The sequence below is a fragment of the Equus przewalskii genome, chromosome X (genome assembly GCF_037783145.1).
Source record: "Equus przewalskii isolate Varuska chromosome X, EquPr2, whole genome shotgun sequence".
NCBI classification, from domain to species: domain Eukaryota; kingdom Metazoa; phylum Chordata; class Mammalia; order Perissodactyla; family Equidae; genus Equus; species Equus przewalskii.
Genome location: NC_091863.1, coordinates 56,946,444 through 56,972,097, shown reverse-complemented (window position 1 = coordinate 56,972,097; position 25,654 = coordinate 56,946,444). Strand labels below are relative to the sequence as shown.

Below are 25,654 nucleotides of genomic sequence, written 5' to 3'. Positions count from 1 at the left end.
TGGGCTTGGTAAAGGTGACCTTTTGAGGGGTTCTTACTGCCAGTTGTCCCTGGTTTTGCCACAGTCTTTCTCCCAGCACCAGCATTCCTAATGTTCCATTTACCCACTCGGGTTTCTTTTGCATGTGTACTCTGTTTCAAAATCGTGACTCTTCTCTAGAGTGGTAGAATGAATGCATGCCCTCATGATTTGAATGCACAAGGAAAGATAGGGGGAAAAGGGAACATAAAGTAGGGTGAGAAAAATAGAGATTTGAGCAGCCTTGCAGGTGGGTAACTAAGATAGAACCTGTCACTTTTGGGGGAATGCGGTGAGGAAGCAGTATTTGTGGGTAGGATGAAAAAACTTTTGTTTCTCTGGAAGAAAAGTACGTGGAGTGGAAGAGGAACGTAACAGGTAAGATGAGCTGTGAGGACCTCACTTTTGTAATTTACAAGAAACGATTAGATATATCCCCCAGGCCTAGAATAAACTTCCACCCCTTTTCCTTTCAGAATTGTTTTAACAGTCAGTCCTTCTGAAAATATCCCAGGAAGACCAACTGCATTATAGTGAGAATAGAGGAAGAGATGTGGGATCTCCCTATGGCAATGAACTATTGTGTCCTCCTCCCACTCCCTGGGGACATTTGGCAATAGTGCTTGAGATCGAGAACCTGCTCTTCTATTACTATGCAGATAGTGTCATCTGCATAGCGTGGTGGTTTTACTCCTTCCACTTAAATTCCACTGGATTTTATTTTGTTTTGGTGCACAAGGGAGTTACCCCTGTAATTCTCATTAGAGTAGTTAGAATTGTGTATGTAAATGCTCATAATAAAGATGAAGCATCTGAAGTCCAGAGAACATGACCTGCTCAAAGTCACAATGCAAATACAGCTGAGGTGAACCTAGATCTAAGGTCACTTGATTTCTAAACTAGTGCTTTTCTCACTACATATTCTATAAAGCCTCGTTTCTGAGAAGGAATACATTACCAGCAAAGAGTTTGGCTTATGAGTAGTTTATAGTTGGGAATAGGTCTCCCTAATCATAGCTAACCTCCAGAAGACTACTTCCTGTTATTATGCTTATAGGGAAGTAAAGTCACGGAATATCCCGAGGCAGGGATTATAGTGATTGTGAGAGCAGGCTTAGGAATCATATTACCAGAATTTGTATTTTGTTATTGCCACTTACTGAATATAAAGTCACTAAATCTCAGCTTTTGAGTCCTCATCAGTAAAATGAGGATGGTGATAGTACCTGTCTCTTAGAGTTGTAGTGTGTTTTAAATTAAAAAATGCACGTAAGCACAATTAGTGTTGTCACATAGTAAGCAAATGAATGCTAGATATTGTAATAACTTTAACTATATGGTTGACTACCTTTTGGTGATTCACCCTGGCTCATTATAAATTAATTCCTACTGGGAATGGGGGTCGGAAGACGTGGTGAGCATTTTCCTAAGGAATGGCCCAGAAAGCCCTGGAGAAGCCACTGTTTGCCCACGATCTTCAGGTTATTTTTATGCATGTGCTCATCTTGGACCTGTAGAGAAGAACTTGCCATTTTTTCTCTTTGTAACTACATAGTTCCAAGGGGACAGATTCTATTCAAGTGAGAGAATTGTGAAAAATATGTGAGCCTTCCTATCAATGAGAGGATTTGAAGCTTGGAGGTTTTTTTTTATATCTCCTCTCCATGTGTGAGCCACATTTTATCTCGATGCAGGGAACTGCCTAGCAAATCTTATAGATCAATTGGAAAACAAATGCAGTGATATTCAACTCCTTTTGAGAACGAAGCACCTCTAGTTAGAATGAATCTTCCAATTTTAGAATGGGATTGAACCTAGAGTTGAAAGTGAAGGAGTTATGAGGGATTTCCTTTTGGCACTGATAATTAATTTCTAGTCCTGAAGACATGAACAAAAATGGATAGTTAAGGATCCTCTTACAGAGGATCATAATCTTTGCTCTCCCAGACACTAGAGAATCCTGCAAATAATGCCTCCCACTCCACCGAGTGAGGGTGGTTGTGGCTCAAATTGAATTCCTAAAACAAAGCAATCTGAACAGCTTGAAGGAAGATAGGAAAATATTCCATCCATCTCCCTTCTCCCAATTCTGGCCCCAAGCCTCCCCTAGCTCAGAGAGGTAGGGTCTGAAGCAAGCAAAAAACAATTTTTCTTCTATTACTACTAGTCTGCTGAAACTTACCAAAGTACTCTTTGACCCCTCCACTTTCTCTTTACTCCCTTTTTTATATCCATTTTTGTGACTGTTAGTGTATCACTACAAAACAAGAAGTGGCTGTGAGTAGGCAAGGATTGAAATGTGGAGCTGGCAGTCTGATCTAGAACCTTACTTGCACTTGCTCATGGCTAGAATCTAGTCATTGTACTGCTCCAATCATGGCCTATAGTACTCCCAGGTGCTACTGCCTGAAGAACTGGAGGCCTTGTCTGGCATAGTAGCCCATGGTATTTGGCTTGTGGACATAGGAGGATAGTTGAAACCTGAGTCTGCAGGGAGGTAGTAAGACCAGGAGGGAGAGGCAGTTGTCAGAGTACCTTGGAAGATATCATTTTATAATCCCAAATCTATCTTCTTACTGTCACCCCTTTCTGGCTTGAATAATCATTGGAAAGAATGGATGTTAGCTGGGAATTAAGTTACTCTTGAGCTATAAGAAGTGGTGAGAAGAGAATAGATATGGATTCTAGCTCTCCTCCCAATACAAAGCTGTTGCCTCCAAAGGGAAGAGAATGAAGAAGAATACAGCTGGCACTGACTAAGATGGGTTCAACCACACTCCGATGAAAGAGACTTTCTGTAAAAGCTACTATCTGTTTTTTGATATAGTAACTAGACATCTATTTTTGGGTTCTAGGACAAGGGCTCTGGCCATGGGCAGCTAAGGGCCGAGAAGCAGGACATGAGATATGGGACTTTCTTGAACTATAGCCAAATGGAAATGACCACTGGTTACTGTAAATGGCAGGTTGGCTTTGGAGAGAACCCAGAATAAATAGTAAATCCCATTATTCTCAGCATAACAGAGTCTTCTGGAATTCTACAAGGTTCATAAAAAAATAGCTCCAGTAGCAATAGCCCCATTATGCACAAGGTTGGTTATCAATCGGTTAGATTGGTTACCAGTTCCCAAGGTACAAGAGTCATACCATTAGCTAATCAGAAAAGGCTAAGCAAATGCCAAAAGAGGAGAAAAAGGTCCAACCAACTATGACTTCCCTTCCAAATCTAGTCTGGAATCAGAGGTCCCTTTATTTCTTCCTTTCTCCCTCTTGCCCTTTCCCTACTTGTTAAGAGAGTGCAGTGGCCAGAGAAAGTCTGGATATCTACAAATAGCCCGTAGATCAAGTAGTGAACAAATACACTGCATGGAAAAAAATAGAATAGTCCCTTCTAGTCAATATCAGGATTATTATGCTAAGTCAGGCACTTGTCCCATCTTATGCCATTCTTAATCAAGTCAGAGACAGTGCTCACCTCCCTCTTTCCAATGCCAATCCTTGTACGCCTTTTCTGCCATCAACGTTTTTTTACTTGTCCATCTTTGGAGTAAGACATGCTGGAGGAATGGCCAGTGTTAGAGGAAATAAGCCTGTAAGGCAAGGTGCGGAAGAGGCAGCAGGACTTAGGATAACAAGGCAGAGAAGGACCCTGTAATCAAGCAAGGGCTCCCATATCCTCGAGGCCCAACACAGATGTTAATTTGGTGGGGAAGAGAGTGCCATTTCGTTGCCTCTAGAACCCTTGCCCATATTCTGATCCTTTCTCAACTTAGTGTTTGCAGCTTTTACCCTGCCAGGTGCTGTCTCTGTCCATTTCCTAATAATATCTCTGAAACTCCACGATCTCACTTTTATAGAACTAGACTTATATATAGGAGGAGCTGTATAGTGCCTGTGTGATGTGACTTCCAGGGTACAAGAAGACTTTATTTCTCAAGTCTGTATTTCCCCTTCTTGATAGCTGATGTCTGAAATTCCATTATCCAGAAATGAGTCTTTGGTTCTTCAATATGTGATAAAGCAGGGAAGATGTTTATTTTACTTTTGTACCTGCACAGAACCTAACCACAGTGCCTTGCCAATAGGAGATGCTCAACAAATATCTGTTGAATTAGACTTAAAACTTCAGCACCCTCTAGAAGACATGACTTTCATTCCACACATTAGGCAAGATCAGCTTATACACTACAGTTTCTTTCTCTCAAACCATGGCTTATAGTATTAAATAATCCTGGGGAGTGACGTGAGCATCATGGTGGAGTGAACTTGCCTGGGGCTCCCTCACCTCCAACATACAACAAAAAGGGGCAACCGTACTCCACCAGAGAACATCCTAACAGCACAGAAACTTCTGAGAGACACACCCGCACACACCGGAGGGCGGAGAGGTTGGAGGCCCGGGCGGAGGAGCTGGAAGAGGGTAAGCGAGAACTTCGCTCCCTCCCCTAAAGACTGTGTTCACCACCGCGTGAGGATCCATGAGGGAAGGAATGGGGGTGGGGTCACTCATTCGCGGGATCACCAAGGCCTCCCTAGGGCCCTTGCAGCCTAGAGGCACGTCCTCTAACGGGGCTAAAGCTTTCGCGGGGGGTAATCTCATCTAGCCAACACTCTAGGAGACCAGACAGGAAGAGCTGATTGAGAAAGCCCAGAGTGTACGCAGGAGAAAGCGCCCTTCCCCACACCTGCGCTGTGTCTCGCCGTTCCACTGCCTGGGATCTCGGCTGAAGGTGGAGGGTTCAGAATACATGGCTCTCGACCCCCATCCAGTGGTTATAGGTGGTAACTGCAACCGAATAATATCAGACTGCATAAGACCCGACCTTCCAACATCAGACACTACATCAAATCTCCAGAACAGAAAGAAAACGACAAGCACCTAGAACTCAGTCCTGAGGACGCAGAAATATGTAATCTAAATGACAATGAATGCAAAATAGCTGTCAAAAAACTCAAGGAGGTAAAAGAGAATGTAGAGAAACAAGTCAATGAGTACAGGAGCTACTTCACAAAAGAGATTGAAACTATAAAGAATCCATCAGAAATATTAGAGGTGGCTGGCCCTGTGGCTGAGTGGTTAAGTTCGTGTGCTCTGCTTTGGCAGCCCGGGGTTTCACCGATTCGGATCCTGGGTGTGGACATGGCACCACTCATCAGGCCATGCTGAGGTGGCATCCCACGTGCCACAACTAGAAGGACCCACAACTAAACATACACAAGTATGTGCCAGAGGGCTTTGGAGAGAAAAAAGAAAAAATAAAATCTTTAAGAAAAAAACCCCAAAAATATTAGAGATGAAAGACACAATGGAAGAGATAAAACAAAATACCAATTCCCTGAATGCTCAAGTGGATATTATAGAGGAGCATTTCAGCATAATTGAAGATAGACATGTTGAAATGCTCCAGACAGAGGAGGAGAGAGAACTGAGACTAAAAAGAAATAAAGTCTCTGAGAAATATCCAACTCAATGAGGAAATGCAACATAATAATTATAGGTATTCAAGAAGGAGAAAAGAAGGAGAATGGAACAGAAAGTGTGTTCAAAGAAATAATAGCAGAGAACTTCCCAAACCTAGAGAAAGCTAGGGAAATCTGTGTGGAAGAGACTTCCAGATTTCCTAGATTTGTCGATGTAAAAAGATCTACTGAAAGGCCTATAGTAGTAAAGTTGGCAAAAACGGATGACAAAATAAGAATGCTAAGGGCATCAAGGTAGAAGAAAATAACCTACAAAGGAACCCCTATCAGGCTTTCAGCAGATTTTTCTGCAGAAACCTTACAAGCTAGGAGAGAATGGAACCACATATTCAAATCTTTAAAAGACAAAAATCTTCAGCCAAGAATACTTTATACAGCAAAAATATCCCTCAGATATGAGGGAGAAATAAAAACTTTCCCAGACAAACAAATGCTAAGGAACTTTGTAGACACAAGTTCCTCCCTACAAGAAATACTCAAGAAGGCCCTCATACCTGAAAAAAAAAAAAGGGAGAAGGGGGACACAAAACACAGAATAAGGGGATAAATAGGTAGACAGAACCAGAATAAGATAGCAAATATTCAACTATACCATTAAGCTAGAGGGAAAGAAACCACCAGAAACAAAGATAATCCTGTAATTTTAACCACAAACTCACAACACAAGATGAAATAAGATATGAGGAAAACAACTTAGGAGGGGTGGAGAAAAGGGACTGAATCGGTTTAGACTAAGGAAATAAGAGGCCATCAGAAAATGCACTATCTTATACACGAGATTCTGAATACAAACCTCAGGGTAACCACTAAACAAAAAAGCAGAACAGAGACACAAAGAATAAATAAAGAGAAAACAAAGAAACACATCATAAAAAACTACATATCTCAATGGGTAGACCAAAACACACAGGACGAGAAACAAAGGAAATGCAGGAGAACTGGAAAACGAGTGACAGAATGACAGCATTGAGCCCTCGTACATCAATAATCACCCTAAACGTAAATGGAAAGAGATTCCACGCACATGTATTGGAAGAATAAACATAGTTAAAATGTCCATACTACCCAAAGCAATCTACAGATTCAATGCAATCCCAATCAGAATCCCAATGACATTCTTCATGGAAATAGAGCAAAGAATCCTAAAACTCATATGGGGCAACCAAAGACCCCAAATTACTAAAGCAATCCTGAGAAAAAAAAACAAAGCTGGAGGTATCACAATCCCTGACTTCAAAACATACTACACAGCTATAGTGATCAGAAAGGCATGGTACTGGTACAGAAACAGGCACACAGATCAATGGAATAGAACTGAAGGCCCAGAAATAAAACTGCACATCTATGGACAGCCAATCTTCGACAAAGGTGCCAAGAACATACAATGGAGAAAAGACAGTGTCTTCAGTAAACGGTGTTGGGAAAACTGGACAGCCACATGCAAAAGAATGAAACTAGATCATTATCTCATGCCATACACAAAAATAAACTCAAAATGGATCAAAGACTTGAAGATAAGTCCTGAAACCATAAAACTCCTGGAAGATAATATAGGTAGTACACTCTTTGACGTCGAACTTAAAGGATCTTTTTGAATACTATGTCTTCTCAGACAAAGGAAACAAAAGAAAAAACAATCAAGTGAGACCTCATCAGACTAAAGAGCTTCTGCAAGGCAAAAGAAACTAGGATCAAAACAAAAAGGCAATCCACCAACTGGGAGAAAATATTTGTAAATCATATATCTGACAAGGAGTTAATCTCCATAATATATAAGGAACCCAAACAAAAACAACAAAAAAACAAACAGTGTGACCAAAAAATGGGCAGAGGATATGAACAGACGTTTTTCCAAGGAAGATTTACAGATGTCCAATAAACACATGAAAAGATGTTCAAAATCACTAATTATCAGGTAAATGAAACTCAAAACTACACTAAGATACCACCTTATGTCTGTTAAATTGACTATAATCACTAAGACTAAAAATAACAAATATTGGAGAGGGTGTGGAGAAAAGGGAACCCTCATATACTGCTGGTGGGAATGCAAACTGGCGCAGCCGCTATGGAAAACAGTATGGAGATTCCTCAAAAAAACAAAAATAGACCTACCATATGACCCAGCTATCCCACTACTGGGTCTCTACCCAAATAATTTGAAATCAACAAACCAAAGTAACATATGTACCCTTATTGCAGCACTATTCACAATAGCCAAGACATGGAAGCTATCCAAGTGCCCATTGACTGACTGATGATTGGATAAAGAAGGTGTGTTATATATATACAGTGGACTACTACTCAGCCATAAAAAAGGACAAATTCATCCCATTTGCAATAACATGGAAGGAACTGGAGGGAATTATGCTAAGCGAAATAAGCCAGTCTGAGAAAGACAAACACCAGATGATTTCAGTCATATGTGGAATATAAACAAATACATGGACAGAGAAAACAGTTCGGTGGTTTCCAGGGGAAGGGGGGTGGGGGGTGGGCACAGGGGATGAAGGGGAGCATCTATGTGGCCACAGACAGGAAATAATGTACAACTGAAATCTCACATCAATGTAAACTATTATGAACTCAATAAAAAAAAAAAAAACAATCCTGGCACTTATTCCTTCTAAGCCTAGTCCCTAGAGACTGCTAGTTGCCCACCAAAATACATTCTCCCCTTTATGCTTAACATGTGGCTGCCCAGCTAGAATACACTTCCCAGCCTTCTCCTTTGCAGTTTTGTGTATTCAGATGATTGTTAGAACCAATGAAATGTGAGTGGAAGTTACATGTGCTATTTCTGGGCCTGGTTCTTAAGACTTAGGGTATCATTGCCTCTCCACTCTCTTACTTGTTCCCACCAGCTGCAACCCAGACATAAGGGTTATCCACCTTCAACCACACAGATGACCATCATTCCCTATGAGATCGAAATACAATGACTTGGAAAGAAAAAAGAAAAGTCCCTGAATGACTCTTAGAAACAGAGTTGCCCTTTTGACCTGAACTTTTTACATTGGGACTATCATGTAAGAAAGAAATAATATTTCTTTAAGCCACTGAATTGTTGATTCTTATTCTTACAGTAGCACAGTGTTCTTACCATAACTAAAAACAACTGGATGCAGCCCCACAATCTTTCTTTACACAGCATTTCAGGTAGCTACTATTAATAATTTAGAGTCAACATAAAGATATCTTATAATTTTGCCAGAGTTAACACCCACTCTTTGGGTGTGCTGACAGTCCCTAATGAAGACACAAGCCATCAATCTAAAACAAGGGTTGGTCATCACAACCAGATTCCACGTTTATGTGATGTCTGGCTTCATATATCTATAACCTGTCCAACTGGTGGTAGTGTTGGCATTCCCACGGCCAGCTATTTCTTCTATAACTCCATTTACATTTGAGTTGAATTTCACTTCCAGCACTATCACTTTTAGTTTCTTTCTTGAACTTTCATCTTAATTGGCCAATTCTCTCTTTCATTATACATTTTTGTTACATGGGTTTATCACTGAGAAACGGAGACGCAACATAAACATATGCTTTGCTCTCTGCACATCAACTGAATGGATGCTCAGTGACCAATCACCAAAAGACTGGAAAAAATAATGTCATTGGTCATTGATCTGGATGTACATCTGTTATTTACATAGTTATTTACGTACTGAATAGCTAACAGAAGTTTGTACTTTATTCAATTATGGACAGTCAATATACCATGGTAAATAAAATTTGAACTATGTTGGAGGACTAGTATTACTTAACTAAACCATGGTAACTGAAATCCATGCATTCTGGAACTGTATAATGTGAAAACTACCTGTGTTTTTAGTATTTGCTTTGAATATTGACCATTTTATTATGTATGTGGATATATATGTGAAATTGTGTCTTTTTTTAAACAGTGAAATGTCAATTATAAGCTCTCATATGTTTACTATTTCAAAATAGACCCTCTGTAGAGTATAATAACATGTAGATTTTAATAGATGGCTCTATTTACATTGCCCTAACTGACACACAGTAGATACCTGCTGAATGAAAGAAAAAAGTTTATCTGGCTATTTTAGGCATGCCAAAGCCTGTCTGCAAGGCAAAAGTCTGAGTTTTGTAGATCCAGAAACTCAGTTAACACCAAAACACTCACTGTTTACCAGACCTTCCGGGATTGATTCATTTTATTCAAAATAGCAAGAAAGACATTGAAAAGCCAAATAAACATTTTGAATTGCCTATCAGAAATATGATCGTGAATTGGATGAAAACTGTCATGGTGGGTTTCTAGTATATTCTTTTCCTGATAGGAAACTCAACCTTACTTTTAGTTGATCATTTTGTGGGCTTGAACCAATAACAGAAGTTAGAGGGATTTACCTTCAAAGAGAAAGTGATCTCATGTTCCCATTGACTAGGGCCTCTTCAGAGGCAGTATGTCTAATATTTAAAATAAAATATTCTAGGGCATCATGACCCAATATGATAGCCACTAGCCATATATGGCTATTGAGTACTTAAAACATGGTTAGTCTAAACTGAGATGTGTTATAAGTGTAAAATACACACTGGATTTATTTAATAAATAGTGTAAAAATATAAATAATTTTTATAGTGATCACATGTTGAAATGATATTACTTGGATATATTGGTTTAAATGAAATATAGTATTAGAATAACAAAACAAAATGAAACAGGGGTTGGAAGGCTATGGCTCACCACCTGTTTTTGTATGGTCCACAAGCTAGGAATGGTTTTCATACTTTGCTTGGAAAAAATAAAAAAGGATAATATTTCATTGCATGTGAAAATTACATGAAATTCACATTTCAGTTTCCATAAATAAAATTTATTTTATTTTATTTTTTTAAAGATTGGCACCTGGGCTAACAACTGTTGCCAATCTTTTTTTTTTTTTTTGCTTTTATCTCCCCAGACCCCCCCTGCACACAGTTGTATATCTTAGTTGCACGTCCTTCTAGTTGTGGGATGTGGGACGCCGTCTCAACGTGGCCTGACGAGCAGTGCCATGTCCGTGCCCAGGATCTGAACCCTGGGCCGCCGCAGCAGAGCGCGCGAACTTAACCACTTGGCCACGGAGCAGGCCCCAATAAAATTTATTGATAAGTAGCCACGCACATTTGTTTATGTATTGTTGATGGCCGCTTTTATGCTACATGGCACTACTGACTAATTCTGACAGGGGGTATATGGACTGCAAAGCCTATACCAATCATTCTCAACCAGGAGCATTTTTGCCCCATAGGAGATATTTGGCAATATTTGGAAAATTTTTTGGTCGTCACAACTGGGGTTTTGTGCTACTGGCACTTAGTGGGCAGGAGCGAGGGATGCTGCTAAACATTCTACAGTGTACAGGAAAGCCCACCACAACAGAATTATCTGGCCCCAAATTTTAATACTGCTGAGGTTGAGAAACCCTGGCCTAATCTTTTTACTCCCTGGCTCTTTACAGAAAAAGTTTTCCAATCCTCGGTCTACAAACAAATCATTCAGTTTATAGATATGGCAGCAGAGGCATTGTACTGATTTGCTGACTAATGGGTATATGTTACTTTTGAGAATTTAGCTGTGTTATATTCATATATCCAATATTATATGTCATGAAAATGAGAAAAAGGGGCTTAGATAAGTGGTCAGTTTGTCTGCAAGGTACCTAGTTTAAAACTGAGCCCACAGGGGCTGGCCCCGTGGCCGAGTGGTTAAGTTTGCGCGCTCCGCTGCAGGTGGCCCAGTGTTTTGTTGGTTCGAATTCTGGGCGCAGACATGGCACTGCTCGTCGGACCACGCTGAGGCAGCATCCCACATACCACAACTAGAAGGACCCACAATGAAGAATATACAACTATGTACCAGGGGGCTTTGGGGAGAAAAAGGGAAAAAAAATCTTAAAAAAAAAAAACTGGGGTCACATATTTTCTTATTTTATCCAATCATATTTGGATAATCATATCCCATTGAAAGGGTAAAGAATTGCCAAGACACGACATCTTTGGGGAATGTGAGCACGCTTTACCTCTGTCAAACCCTTCTAATAAAGTTGAGGCTGACTTACCTTGGGAATGGAGCATAAGTGGCACTGATGAAACTGAAAGAGAAGAGTGGAGAAAATGTGATAGTGAATGTCCAGTGATTGGGAAAGGTGGAGGGCCAGATGAGAGTGCAAGCTGTAGCTGTTGCTGAAAAGGCATCTGAGATGGAGAGTGAAGCTGCTTGGGTGGTGGTGGAGGTGGTGATGGTATGGCGGTAGTAGCTGCTGACAAAATTGTTGCTTGTTTTCATGATTCCCAAGACCCTTTGAAAAGAGGGGGTGCGTGGGTGGAATATGAGAAGAAAGATGGTGCAAAGGAAGCATGCAACTGTCTATAAGAGTGTATGACTCTTTTTTTTTTCCTTAAAGATTGGCACCTGAGCTAACAACTGTTGCCAATCTTCTTTGTTTTTTCTGCTTTTTCTCCCCATATCCCCCCAGTATATGGTTGTATATTTTAGTTGTGGGTCATTCTAGTTGTGCTATGTGGGACGCCGCCTCCACATGGCTTAATGAGCGATGCCATGTCCGCGCCCAGGATCCAAACTGGGGAAACCCTGGGCCACCGAAGCAGAGCACATGAACTTAACCACTTGGCCACAGGGCCAGCCTCAAAAGTGTATGATTCTTACACCCAAAAGATCATCACAGAGTCTTCTTGTACTTTTTTGGGGGTTGAGGAATGTCCTGATGACCTGCTAGGGTGTTAGCTACTAGAGACACTATTCAAACAAAGTAATCTTTGTATTTACATAGTTTGGGTGAGGAGAGAGCTTAAAATACATTTGTTTAGCTGAGAAAAGAGACAGTTGGAAAAAATGCTAACTTTATAAATTATCTAGTCAAATCTCTTTATTTTAAAGTTTAAGACCCTGAGGTCTGAGAGCTTAAATTAGTTACTTGACATTTGAGATAATTTGTACAGAGCAAGTAGGACGCAGACCTATTAAATATCTGTCTGGTCACCATGTTGCCACCCTTCTTTACCTTCCCTCTGACTTCTGTATATAATTCCTAGGAATAAAATAAATAGCCTGGAAAATCCACATTCTAGGTTCTCAGTTCTGGAGTCATAAATGATTGTAACTGTAACTACTTAAAAAGGAGAATTTGGGATCTATAAAAGAGTTCACTCCTCTGTAGAAGCAATGGAATAAAAATGGTATAGGAAATGAACCTTGAAAACGAACAAAAAGAAAAGAAAACACAGCTCTAGAGGAACGTGAGGATTGCTTTGGGGAGGATAAGAACAAAAGTAGAGTTAAGTGGTATTAAACATATGTAAAGCTAGGCCTGAGCTTGTTACCCGGCTGGGGTTCTTCCCAGCATGTTTGAAGTGAGCCTTCCTTCTATTCTCCTAATAAATCCTGTTTTTCCACCGATCACATTACTTGTTCCACTTAATTTCCTGATACCAAAGTAGATATGTTTCTCAGTATGTAATTACACATTCATCTGTGCTATCATTTGATTAATGTGTGTCCTCCTCCCTCTCCAGTCTGGAAGCTTGCTGAAGACAGGGGCCAAGGTCCATGTTTAACCACCTTTGTATCTCCATTATCTGGCACATTGAGGCTTTCAATAAATCTTTTTTGCCTGAATGAATGAATAACCCATCAATTCAGCCCAATGTGATATCCAGGTTCCTGGTTTGATTAGAATTGCTATTCATAATCTACATCTTCTCTCTCCATATCGCTCCATCTCTAGCCTAAAACCCTTTTCTTTCTCTCATATCTTCATCCCTGCAGAAAAGATGCCTCACAGGGAAGTTCTTCAGAGACTTAATATCTTCACTTTACTATTTCATTCCTCAATCTACTATAATTAGCCTGCCACCTCCACGACTCCACTGAAAGAGTTTTGCTAAAAGCCACCAATAATCCCCCTATCTAATAGACTGTATGCTCATCTGAATTGGTTTCTCTTTTTCTGTTGACATACTCCCCTCCTCCCTTTTTAAAACTCCTGCCTCTCTCCCTTGGTTGCTGTAACATCTCCCTGTACTGGTTTACTTTCAATCTCTCTGGTCATTGTTTTTGAATCTCCTTTGGCTTTTGCTTGAAGGGTTTACCACTGTCTTTCCAGATTAAAGTGTTTTAATCACAGATGTCTCAACTTTATAATGACAGACTCAAATTAAAATTTGCCTATACTAAAGGCTTCTGGAAGAAAACGTAGGCAGTACACTCTTTGACATCAGTATTAAAAGGATCTTTTCGGACACCACGCCTTCTCAGAGAAGGGAAACAATAGAAAGAATAAACAAATGGGACTTCATCAGACTAAAGAGCCTCTTCAAGGCAAACGAAAACAGGATTGAAACAAAAAAACAACCCACTAACTGGGAAAAAATATTTGCAAGTCATATATCTGACAAAGGCTTAATATCCATAATATATAAAGAACTCTTGCAACTCAACAATGAAACATCAAACAACCCAATCAAAAAATGGGCAGGAGACATGAACAGACATTTCTCCAAAGAAGATATACTGATGGCCAATAGGAACATGAAAAGATGCTCATCATCGCTGATCATCAGGGAAATGCAAATCAAAACTACACTAAGATATCACCTTACACCCATTAGAATGACAAAAATATCTAAAACCAATAGTAACAAATGTTGGAGAGGTTGCGGAGAAAAAGGAACCCTCATACACTGTTGGTGGGAATGCAAACTGGTGCAGCCACTATGGAAAACAGTATGAAGATTCCTCAAAAAATTAAAAATAGAACTACCATAGGATCCAGCCATCCCACTACTGGGTATTTATCCAAAGAGCTTGAAGTCAGCAATCCCAAAAGTCCTATGCACCCCAATGTTCATGGCAGCATTATTTACAATAGCCAAGACATGGAAGCAACCTAAGTACCCAGCAACAGACGAATGGATAAAGAAGATGTGGTACATATATACAATGGAATACTACTCAGCTGTAAAACAGAACAAAATCATTCCATTTGCAATAACATGGATGGACCTTGAGGGAATTATGTTAAGTGAAATAAGCCAGCGAGAGAAGGATAATCTGTGTATGACTCCACTCATATGAGGAATTTAAAATTATGGACTAAGAACAGTTTAGTGGATACCAGGGGAAAGGTGGGGTGGGGGGTGGGCACAAAGGGTGAAGTGGTGCACCTACAACATGACTGACAAACATTAATGTACAACTGAAATTTCACAAGATTGTAACCTATCATTAACTCAATAAAAAAAATTTGCCTATACTATAACATGAAGAATAAATATTAGCAATGAGAAAGAACCTACATGTAGAGAAGGGGCGCAATGTTAATGTAAAACTACCTAGATAAAGAAGATTACATACCTTACTGATTTAGTTAAAACTGATATATCTGGGGGGAGTTTAGTTTGTCTAGAAGCTAGAATCTTGATTAGGTGACGTGTAGAATATTTTTTCTATCCCTAGCATTCTACCATTTATGCTACATTGTACGTGTCTTTTAAAATCCCCCACAGCAGCTGCTGACTCTACTTCCATGTTGGGCAGTGGTCCCCCCTTTAATTGCTCATCCACAAAGGGACTGAAATCTGTATTAAGCTCTTTCCCAAAGACGTTCTCAGGATCCTTCTCCACATTGCTTGTGTGAGTCAGGAAAAAAAAAAGCAGTAAAGAAAGATAGCACTGAACAATGGGTTTTCCATACATATGGGATGCTGGCTTAGGGAATGCCCTAATATTAGAATCAGGGGATGTGATTTCCACTAGCTACTCTGCTGTCATAGACTTTATGTCTTCTGGGGGAAAAAATGAGGCCATAATTGTCTTCTATCTAGGTGTTATGGACTGACTTGTGTCCCCCTCGCCTAATTCATTTGTTGATGCCTTAACTCCCAAGGTGACTGTATTTGGAGATAGGTTAAACGAAGTAATAAATGTGGAGTCCTTATCCAGTAATACCGACGTCTTTATAAGAAGAGGAAGAGGCATCAGAAAGATCTCACTGTCTCTCTCTGCTCATGTGTGTTACAAGGAATGGCCATGTGAGGATTCAGAGACAAGGCAGCCAATTGCAAACCAGAACAAAAATCTCACCAGAAACCAAACCTGATGGCACCTTGATCTTGGATCTCTAGCCTCCAGAACTTTGAGAAAATAAATGCCTGTTGTTTAAGCCACCCAATCTGTGGTATTTTGTTATGGTAGCCTAAGACTAATACACTAGGCAAAGGTGATTTATAGAGAATTGTAAAAGATACATTTTTCCATTCGTTATACACTAGCCTTTCCATGTCTCTTCTGGCTGGGTCCATAAACCTCCTGAACTCCCTGTAAGAGGATATAAATACATAGCACAATAATCACAGGGGCATTGTGTTAGTTTCCTACTGGTGCTGTAACAAATTATCACAAATTTGGTGGCTTAAAACAACACAAATCTATTATCCTACAATTCTTGAGGTCAGAAGTCTGAAATGGATCTCACTGGGCTAAAATCAGGATGCTGGCTAGGCTGTGTTCCTTCTAGAGACTCTAGGGGAGACTCTGTTTCCTTGCCTTTTTCAGCTTCTAGAGGCCACCCATGTTACTTGACTTCTGGCTCCCTTCTATCTTCAAAGCCAACAGTGGTTGGTAGAGTCTCATGCTGTATCACCCTGACACTGACTCTCTGCCTCCCTCTCTCACTTATGAGGACCCTTGTGATTACATGGGGCCTACCCTGCTAATCCAGGATAATCTCATCTGAAGGTCAGCTAGGATTAGCAACCTTAATTCCTTCTTGCCATGTAACATAGTATAGTCACAGGGATTAGAGCATGGACATCTTTCTTGGCCATTATTCTGCCTACCATCAATGTTTGTTTGTCTCCATTAATACAGGGAAGAAGATGCATAAGTATTACAAAACCGAAAATTCCCAAATCGCTCTTCTCTCCTATATTTAAATACTCAACATTAATTTTCCTTTCTAAATTGTACCCCCTCCTGAGCCCTATTTTTGGTAACCTTTCATTCATCTGAGCACTCCGAGTATAGCAGAAGGTATGTGGAGTGCCCATGATACCATGGACTATGAATTTGAAGAAATAAACTAATGAAAAACCTTTCGTCTTGGGCTTTTGGTGCCAATGGATTAAACAAGCACTTGGACTACTGTTGAATTTCAATTAGGTCATAGCTAGGATCATTTTGCCCCTCAGAAGCAAAAAGAACCAAGAACTAAAATGCCTAGTCTTAACTTTTAGTGCCTCTCTTATATAATAGAGTGTGCAGTATAAGATGCTCTCAGTTATTTCAAACGCTGCCAGTGCTTTTCAGCTTTAGCTAATCTGTGGTTTAGCTTTAAGAATGAGCATCCACCCTTACCCCTTTCCTCTATTCCTTAATTCTTTTTTAATGGGATTAAAACACTCAGCCGTAAGTAAGTTTTAATCCCAAGGTATGCAGTTAGAAAGCTTACATGTTAGGGATGAAAACACACTGTTTTCCAGGAAGATATCAAAGAAGAGTGCATTTGAATTCTCAAATCTGATTCTAAGATGAGCTGATAATTTAGCCATAAGGATTTGAGAAAGTTATTCCACTAACTTCAAACTGAATTCTCTACCCTATATCCTACATATCAAATACTCACACTTTGGTAATTCCCTCACAAAACCTTTGGACAGAAACTGAGAAGCTTGATTTGCTATTTGTATGGTTATGGCATTTGCTTACATAACTTTCAGTTATGATCTCATAAAAAAAGTCCCTCCTTTATTCCTCACCCTACTTTCTTCAATACATGTAAGATTTTAGCTGTGCTGTTGAGGTCAACTACTAAGTTTTCCACTTTGTTTCCCAAGAAAATCGGAAATTCCAGAACTCAACTATGATAAATTTTACATCCCATAGACCTATCATCAAGTTGTTGTCCATGAAGTGGAAAGGGGGAGGGGATGGACCTAGGTTCATCAAGCCATGGACTTGGCACAGCTTGGCACAATAAGCCTTCTAAGTGTCTTCAGTAAATCCATAATTAAATAGTCAGATGGATCAGCACCTTCAAATAAAAAATTAAAGCCCAAGGGGGCAGAAGGAAGCTGAGTATTACATTTAACAAATTATTTATTGAATACTTGCTAAGTGATAATAAGTGTTAGGCACTGGTGAGTAAAATCCCAACAGACATTGTCGTGACAAATGGAACTTAAAATCTACTGGAGGAGACCAACAGTAATCAAGGAAACATAAACATATAATTATCCATTGTGATAAGAACATTAAAGGGAAATAGGATGCAGTGATAAAGAAGGCAGAGGAGCATATTTACTTTAGAATGGGTGGTTAGAGAAAGAATCTGTGAAAAGGGAACATTTAAAGCCAAACTTGAGGGTAAAGAAGTCATCCACAAAGGGAATGGGTTGTACTTGCTATGCAATGTAAATAAACTTGTAGCAATAAATGTGAGTAAATTACAGCTCGTGGGCTAAATCTGACTCGCTGCATCTTTTTTGTATGGCCTGCATCCTGCATCCATTGTACACTTTCAGATAGTTAGAAGGAAAAAAACCTAAAGAAGAAGAATATTTCATGACATGTCAGTACTATATGAAATTCAAATATCAGTGTCCGTATATAAATCTTTTTTTTGGACTACAGCCAAGCTAATTTATTTATGTATTGTCTATAGTTGCTTGATGTTTCAATAGTTGAATAGTTCTAACAGAAAACATATGGACCAAATGTTTAAAATAATCATCATTTGGCCTTTTGCAAAAAATGTTTGCCAACCCTTGGGCTAGACTATAAAAAGAAAGGATAATGGCATGAGATAAAGAACAAAATCATGCAGGACCTTATAGGCAAAAAGAGAGAGAGAGAGAGAATTAGTTCAAATTTTATTATTTTTAAAATTTGCCGTACAAAATGGGAAAACACTGAAAGATAGGAAGCAAAAGAGTGTCATGATCCAATTTACGTTTTAGGAAGATGATTCTGGCATTTAACTTTAAATCATAATGTATGTAAAAGATAGTGAAAGACCATCATCCTCACCATAACAACTAGAAAAAAACTAAACAAATAAAATACAAATAGACACTAGGAATTTCTAGATTTCACACAGGATATAGAAAGCTGGAAGAGGTATCACTCCTACCATAACAAGAGAAAGCCAAATAAACTATAAAATCATAACTTGAATCCATTACAGAGCTGAGGTTGCAGGGCAACTGATTAGCCTGAATCGTGAGGAAAGTGTGTGCTTCTGAGAAAAGACAGAACATGAGCACTGGCTGACCTACGGCAATGGCAAGAAGATGAGTCCCCCATATAAGCAGGTAATAAGAATTCGACTAAAAGTTTAAACAAATTTCTAAAGGTCAAGTATGGGCTAGTATGAGAGCATAGAGCCACAGAAGCAAGGGGAATTCACACCCTTGCAGGTTCTTCTCTGTGGACCTCATTGAGAGCTTATGAGAAGAACTGGGGAAAGGGCAAGAGAGTAGAAATAATCACCCTTGGGTAAAGGCTTGGAAGAGAGGAGCAGACACGTCTATGAGAAAGGCCTGAAGCTCCACTGAAAACCTTTTACCATAAGAAAGAAATGCCTTTAAGACACTGGGGAAAGTGAGTAAATTTCATTGCCCCTAGGACACAGGTGAAGACCCATTACAGCTGCAGGAAGAAAAAACCCTCTACTCCTGAGGAGGGCCAAGAAACACTCCTGGGACCAAAGCTTCAGAGGTTTTTCCTACCACTGGAGAAAGGTCAGGATCACCAAGACGCCACCACCTTCAAGAAAAAGGGATACAGCATCTGCCAAAACTGTGGCTAAAGGAGGACAACGGAAAATTCTGCCCTCAACAGGGTAGGAAATACTAAGCAACAAGAAGCAGCAATCTACCACTGGTTGAGGGGCAAGAATATGCAATAAACCTCACCAAAGGAAGGCCTAATGCTGAAGAAGGAGTAGGAGCACTGAGAAGAAATCTTTGATAAACCAATTCTCACTTAGGCATAATGTAACGCTAGAGAAATTTGCAGCTAGTGGAGACTTAAAGGTAACTAAAATAGTAACAAAACCCAAAACCGACTCAAGTCCCAATTAAATTGACTCAACACATCACACTAATGGCCTAACAGCAAAAGAAGGATGTTAATTTCTCTATAAATAATCTTTACCTTCATCTCTATCATTCTACACACTATGTATAGCAATCAATTTAAATTGCAAGATGCACAAAAAAGCAGGAAAAACAACTCAAGAGACACAGCTCTCAACAGACTCAGAGATTACTTAGAATTGAAATAGCACTCTAATTAATATATTAAATGGTCTGGTGGAAAAAGAAGACAGCATGGATAAAAGGAGAATTTTAAGAGACAGGTGGAAGCTATTAGAAAGTTTCTAATAATGCTAGAAACAAATATGGGAACAGAGATGAAGAATGCCTTTTATAGGATGGACCTTGAGGGAATTATGTTAAGTGAAATAAGCCAGATAAAGAAGGACAATCTCTGTATGACTCCACTCATATGAGGAATTTAAACATGTGGACAAAGAGAACAGATCAGTGGCTACCAGGGGAAAGATGGGGTGGGGGGTGGGCAGAAAGGGTGAAGGGGTGCACCTACAACACGACTGACAAACCATAACGTACAACTGAAATTTCACAAGATTGTAACCTATCGTTAACTCAATAAAAAATAAAAAAAAAGAATGCCTTTTATAGGCTCATCAGTAGACTAGACATAGGCAAATGAAAAAATCAGTGAACTTGAATATAGATCAACAGAAAATTACAGAAACTGAAACACAAAGAGAAAAAGTAGTAGTAATAACAACAAAACTCCCCACACAAGCATGCACCCAAGAGTTTTGGAACAAAGTAAAGCAGTATAACATATGGTTAAATTTTCTCCCCAAAGATAATGAAATACCTTAATGCACAGAATCAAAAAACAAAAAACAAAACAAAACAAAACCCAAGCAGGATTTTTAAAAAAATCCCAAATCCTAAACTCATATTCAAATTGCTGAAAACTAAAAATAGAGAGACCATTAGAAAGCATTCAGGAAAAAAGCAACATTGCATACAGAAAAACAAAGATAAGAATTACAGTAGACTCGGTATATATACACAATGGAATACTACTCAGCCATAAAAAAAGACGAAATTGGCCCATTCACAACAACGTGGATGGACCTCGAGGGCATTATGTTAAGCGAAATAAGTCAGTCAGAGAAAGACGAACTCTATATGACTCCACTCATAGGTGGAAATTAGTATATTGAGAAGGAGATCAGATCGGTGGTTACCAGGGAAAAGGGGGGGTGGGGGGAGGGTACGGAGGGGGAAGTGGTGTACCCACAACATGACTAACAAAAATGTACAACTGAAATCTCACAAGGTTGTAATCTATCATAACATTAATAAAAAAATAAAATAAAATAAAGAGAAGACATTAATATAAAAAAAAAAAAAAAAAAGAATTACAGTAGACTCTTACCAGACATCATACAAACCAGAGAACAATGCAGTGGATTTCTCTAAAGCACCAAAAGAAAAAACGTCAGCCAGAATTTTTTACATAGTGAAACTATCTTTCAAAAATGATAGAGAAATCTAAAAAATAGCTTGAGAAAATTCACAACCAGATAAACTGCACTACAAGAAATATTAAAGGAGTTTCTTCAGGAAGAAGGGCTAGGATACCAGACAGAACTTTCAATCTATACAAAGAAGTTAAGATCTCCAGAAATGGATAAAGTGAAGGCAAATTTAAAAGGTATTTTTACTCATTTTATCACTGTCAAGTAAAATTGATGGCAATGATGTCCTTTCAAATCACCCCTAATCAACATTTTACTAGCTGTCTCAGCCAGTGCAATAAGGAGAGAAAAATAAAATGCACATATAGTAAAGGAAAAAAATAAAATGCTATGTGCATATGACATGATTGTCAATGTGGAAATTCCCACAGAAACCACATCAAGCTACTAACTTTAATAAGAAAATGTAGCAAGGTAATAGGATACAAGATTAATGCCTAAAATAAAATTTATGTCTAAAAATATTAATGAATAAACTGAAATTACATGGTACCCCAAAATATGAACTACTTTGCTATGAATCTAAGAAAATATGTGCAAGACCTGTATGTTGAAACCTAGAAAATACTGATTAAAGAAAGTAAAATAAATGGAGAGGGATATAGTCATCAGGAATTGGAAGAGTCACATTGTTGAATGATGTCACATTTCCCCAAATGCAATGGAATCATATATTATTCACTCTTGTGTAAAGCTTTCTTGATTTAGCATTAATTTTGTAAATATAACTGATGTATAGTTACAAACATTCAACTGTATCCATTTAAAAGTGTATAATTTGGGGAATATAGGCATATGGATGTGCAATAAACTAATCTATTAGTGGTAAAAAATCAGACCAGTGGTTACTCTATCAGAGTAGTGGTGGAGATTCAAAAGGTCATGAGGGAACTTGCAGGGGTGACAGTTATGCTCTCTATCTTGATAAAGGTTCATGTTGCATCAGTATGTTTATTTGTCAAAACTGACTGAAGAGTACAATTAGAATTTGTGCATTTCTTTGTTTACAAAATTTACTGCAAAAAGGACCAAAAATATATATTAAATTGTACTTAATAATATGAAATTAAAATACAATATGATTTATAATAATATTTGCAAACATAAAATAAGGATAAATTTAACAATAAAATGCATAAAACATCCTAAAAATTATACCATATTGAAAGAAATTAAAGAAAGTTTAAATCAATGAAATGGGACCTTGAATTGTTAGACTCACTATTGTTAATTTTCCCTAAAGTGAGCTGTATATTAAATGCAATACCAATAAAAATCCCAGCAGGCTCTTTTGTATAAATGATCAAAGTGATTTGAAAATTTTGTGGACATGCAAAAGACCTGGAATATCGATAACAACCTTCAAATAGAATAACAAATGCGGAGCACTTTACTTGACTTTAAAACTAACTATAAATCTAGTAATAAAAATAGTCAATCACTTTGATACTCATGATCAGATGAACAAACATTAATTGAACTCAGTGGAACAGAATGGTGAGTTTAGGAATAAACCTACAGTTTGTCAATGGTACCAAAGAAATTCAACAGAAAAAAAAAAATCTTTTCATCAAATGTCGCTGGAACAATTGGATATCCAAATAGAAAACGTACTTTGATCCCCACATTACATCACACAACAATTAATTTGAGATGAGCTATTATCTAAACATAAAAGCTAAAAATATAAACCTCCTGGTAGAAAACATAGGAGACTATATTCCCAATCTTAGAGGCACAAGGACTTCACAGGCCTCAAAAAGCACTAATCATAAAAGAAAATATTGCTGAATTGGACTTCACTAGAATTAAAATCTTATTCACCAAAATATACCATTAAGAGTGTAAATAGGCAAGCTACAGACAAAGGGGAAACATTTGGAATATTTATATCTGAGAAAGGACTGTTTCAAAAATATATAAAGAACATATGCAAATCAACAATAAAAGGATAAGTCAATACAGAAAAACTGGTAGAGTGGGGAACACTAAAAGTATGTCCTTCTACAAAATCAAAAATTAAGCTCGCACAAATTGTCAGAATTAACTTTTCAATTGAATCAAACCAAAAGCTTACAGGAGAGAGACATCAGAAAGATGGCAGACTAAGAAGTTTCAGGTCCTCATTCCTCCACAGAAACATTAAATAAACAATTATAAGACTGAGTAAAACAGCTTTATAGGAGCTCTAGAAATCAGGCAAACATCTATAGCAATCATGTAAATGCTTAATCAAGGAAAATGCCACATTTAAAATGGCAGAAACTTTAGTGGAATCTTTATTTGCCCCTGTACCATCCCTGCCCTTTATGGCACAGTGCAGTTGAGATAAGTAGTGGTTTGATCCTCAGTCACTTTTTGTGAAGTAGAGAGAGCTGGGCGGACTGGATTTGCTATCTTCTAACTTGTCTGTGCACTGTATGAGGGAATGATATCTGTCATGCTTAACTCAGAGTTCAAAGTGCCCAAAATGGCTTGGATCTCAGGCTAAGGGAAGGTGTGGGAAGCTGAGGGCATGGTTATTGAAAACCCCCACCAGATGTCTGGATGCAAGAGATTACTGCTTGAGGAAAACAGTAGAACAGCTAAGGCCCTGAGTAGAAACACTCGTGAGCCTCTTAAGAAAATGAAGACATTCAAAAGCAACCACGTGTACACCTCCTGATTCAAAACTTACTACAGAACTACAGCAATTAAGAGTGTGGTACTGGCATAAAGACAGACAGATAGACCAATGAAGTGGAATAGAGAGCCCAGCAACATAAAGTCTTCCATACATGAGCAAATGATTTTCCAAAAGGATGCCAAAATCATTCAACAGAGGAAGGTCATTTTTCCAACAAATGGTGCTGGGAAAACTGGATATCCACATGCAAAAGAATGAAATTGGACTCTTACACCATATATGAAAACTAATTTAAAATGGATCAAAGACCTAAGTGTTAAGAGGTAAAATTATGAAACTTTCAGAAGAAAATATAGGGGGAAGGCTTCATGATATTGGATTTGGATATGATTTCTTGAATATGACACCAAAAGCACAGACAACAGAAGAAAAAAATAAAGTGACTACATTGAAATAAACAGCTTTTGTGTATCAAAGGACAACAGAGTATAGAGGCAATCGATAGAGTGAGAGAAAACATATGCAGATCATATAGCTTAGAAGGCGCTAGTATCGAGAATATAAAAAGAACTCCCTCAACTCAAAAAGAAAGACAAAAAACAAACCTATGAAAAAATGAGAGCACCTTAGCGGTGAGGGCACCACGCGGCTGCGCCATCTTGGCTGCCTCGCCCCCTCCGCCACTTTCAACTTCTTGCCACCGTCTCTGCCACCGTCTCCCCTCGACTTATTCCTCGCCCTACCCCGCGTCAGCTCAGCTCTCGCCCTTCAACCCCGCAGCAACCCCGCAGCTGTTCTCGCTAAGGCTCCCGCACCAAGTCGGCTCTGCTCAAGCCTCCTGGTCCCACGGCAAGCGGCGAGCTGTTGAGCCGCTGACATTCCACATACCTTGGAAGCGGCTTCTGCTCTGCGACTTCCTCAGCGGCCGCGACCGCCGCTGCCGCTCTGGATCCCGGCACCGAGGGGCCTCGTATCCCGGGAAGCCTCTAGACGTCCGGGAGCTGCCCCGAAAGCGCAAAACTGCTGCGGCGGTTATGACTGAGCCTAGGGCTTCGCCCAGCAATCACCGCGACAACGGAGATAACAGCACCCCAGGCGGCAGGGAGAGTGAAGGCCATAGCCTGGAGACAGGCGAGCCTCTGGAGCTGCTGTCGCCCATGCGGCCCCGCGTCCTGGGGGAGCAGCCGCGGGGTGCCTGAACCCCAAGGGGCGGTAGCAATAACAGGGTGGGGGCGCTCGGAGTCCACGCGGGGAGCCTGGGGGACCGCACCGCGACAGCTCAATGAATTTTGGCAGAATAATACCTTTCAGTACTAGAGGAGTCTTTTACCACTTACTGATCTGGCAGACATTGAAAATGTAAATGAAGACAACAGAAGAAACACTTCAGGGCGATAATGAAGTCGTTGAGATTGACAGGGAGTACTGATAGAAGGAGCTGAGGAAATGGTTTTTTTCTGAATCTGAGGCAACATCTCCAAGTGAATTTATGTATTCTTAAGCAAAAAAGTTATTTCCCATACTTGATGTGATATCATTCCCAAACCTGTAAAATGAGGAAAAGTTGCTTTAAAGATAAATGCTTGCAGTCACTACTGAACCTCCCAATAGGGATTTGTTAAGGATATAGTGCTGTTATGTTATAGGGGAAGTATTTTATGTATGCATTCTTAAAACAATGAGGAAAGAGATTGAGTAGACAATTCTATGAAGATGTACAAATCTCCAATAAGCCAATGAAAAGGTGCTCAACATCACTAATCATTAGGGAAATGCAAATCAACCTCACAATGAGATACCACTTTGCATCCGTTTTTTTTAAGTAAATAAATGTTGAGAAGGGTGTGGAGAAATAGGAACCCTTGTGCATTAATGAATGGAATGTAAAATTATCCAGCAGCTA

At 39.2% G+C, this 25,654-nt stretch overlaps 1 pseudogene; it reads left to right on the top strand.

Annotated features, from left to right (window-relative positions):
- Positions 1–11,678: 11,678 nt before the first annotated feature.
- Positions 11,679–25,180, top strand: LOC139080864 (uncharacterized protein C9orf40 pseudogene; annotated as a pseudogene).
- Positions 25,181–25,654: the final 474 nt, after the last annotated feature.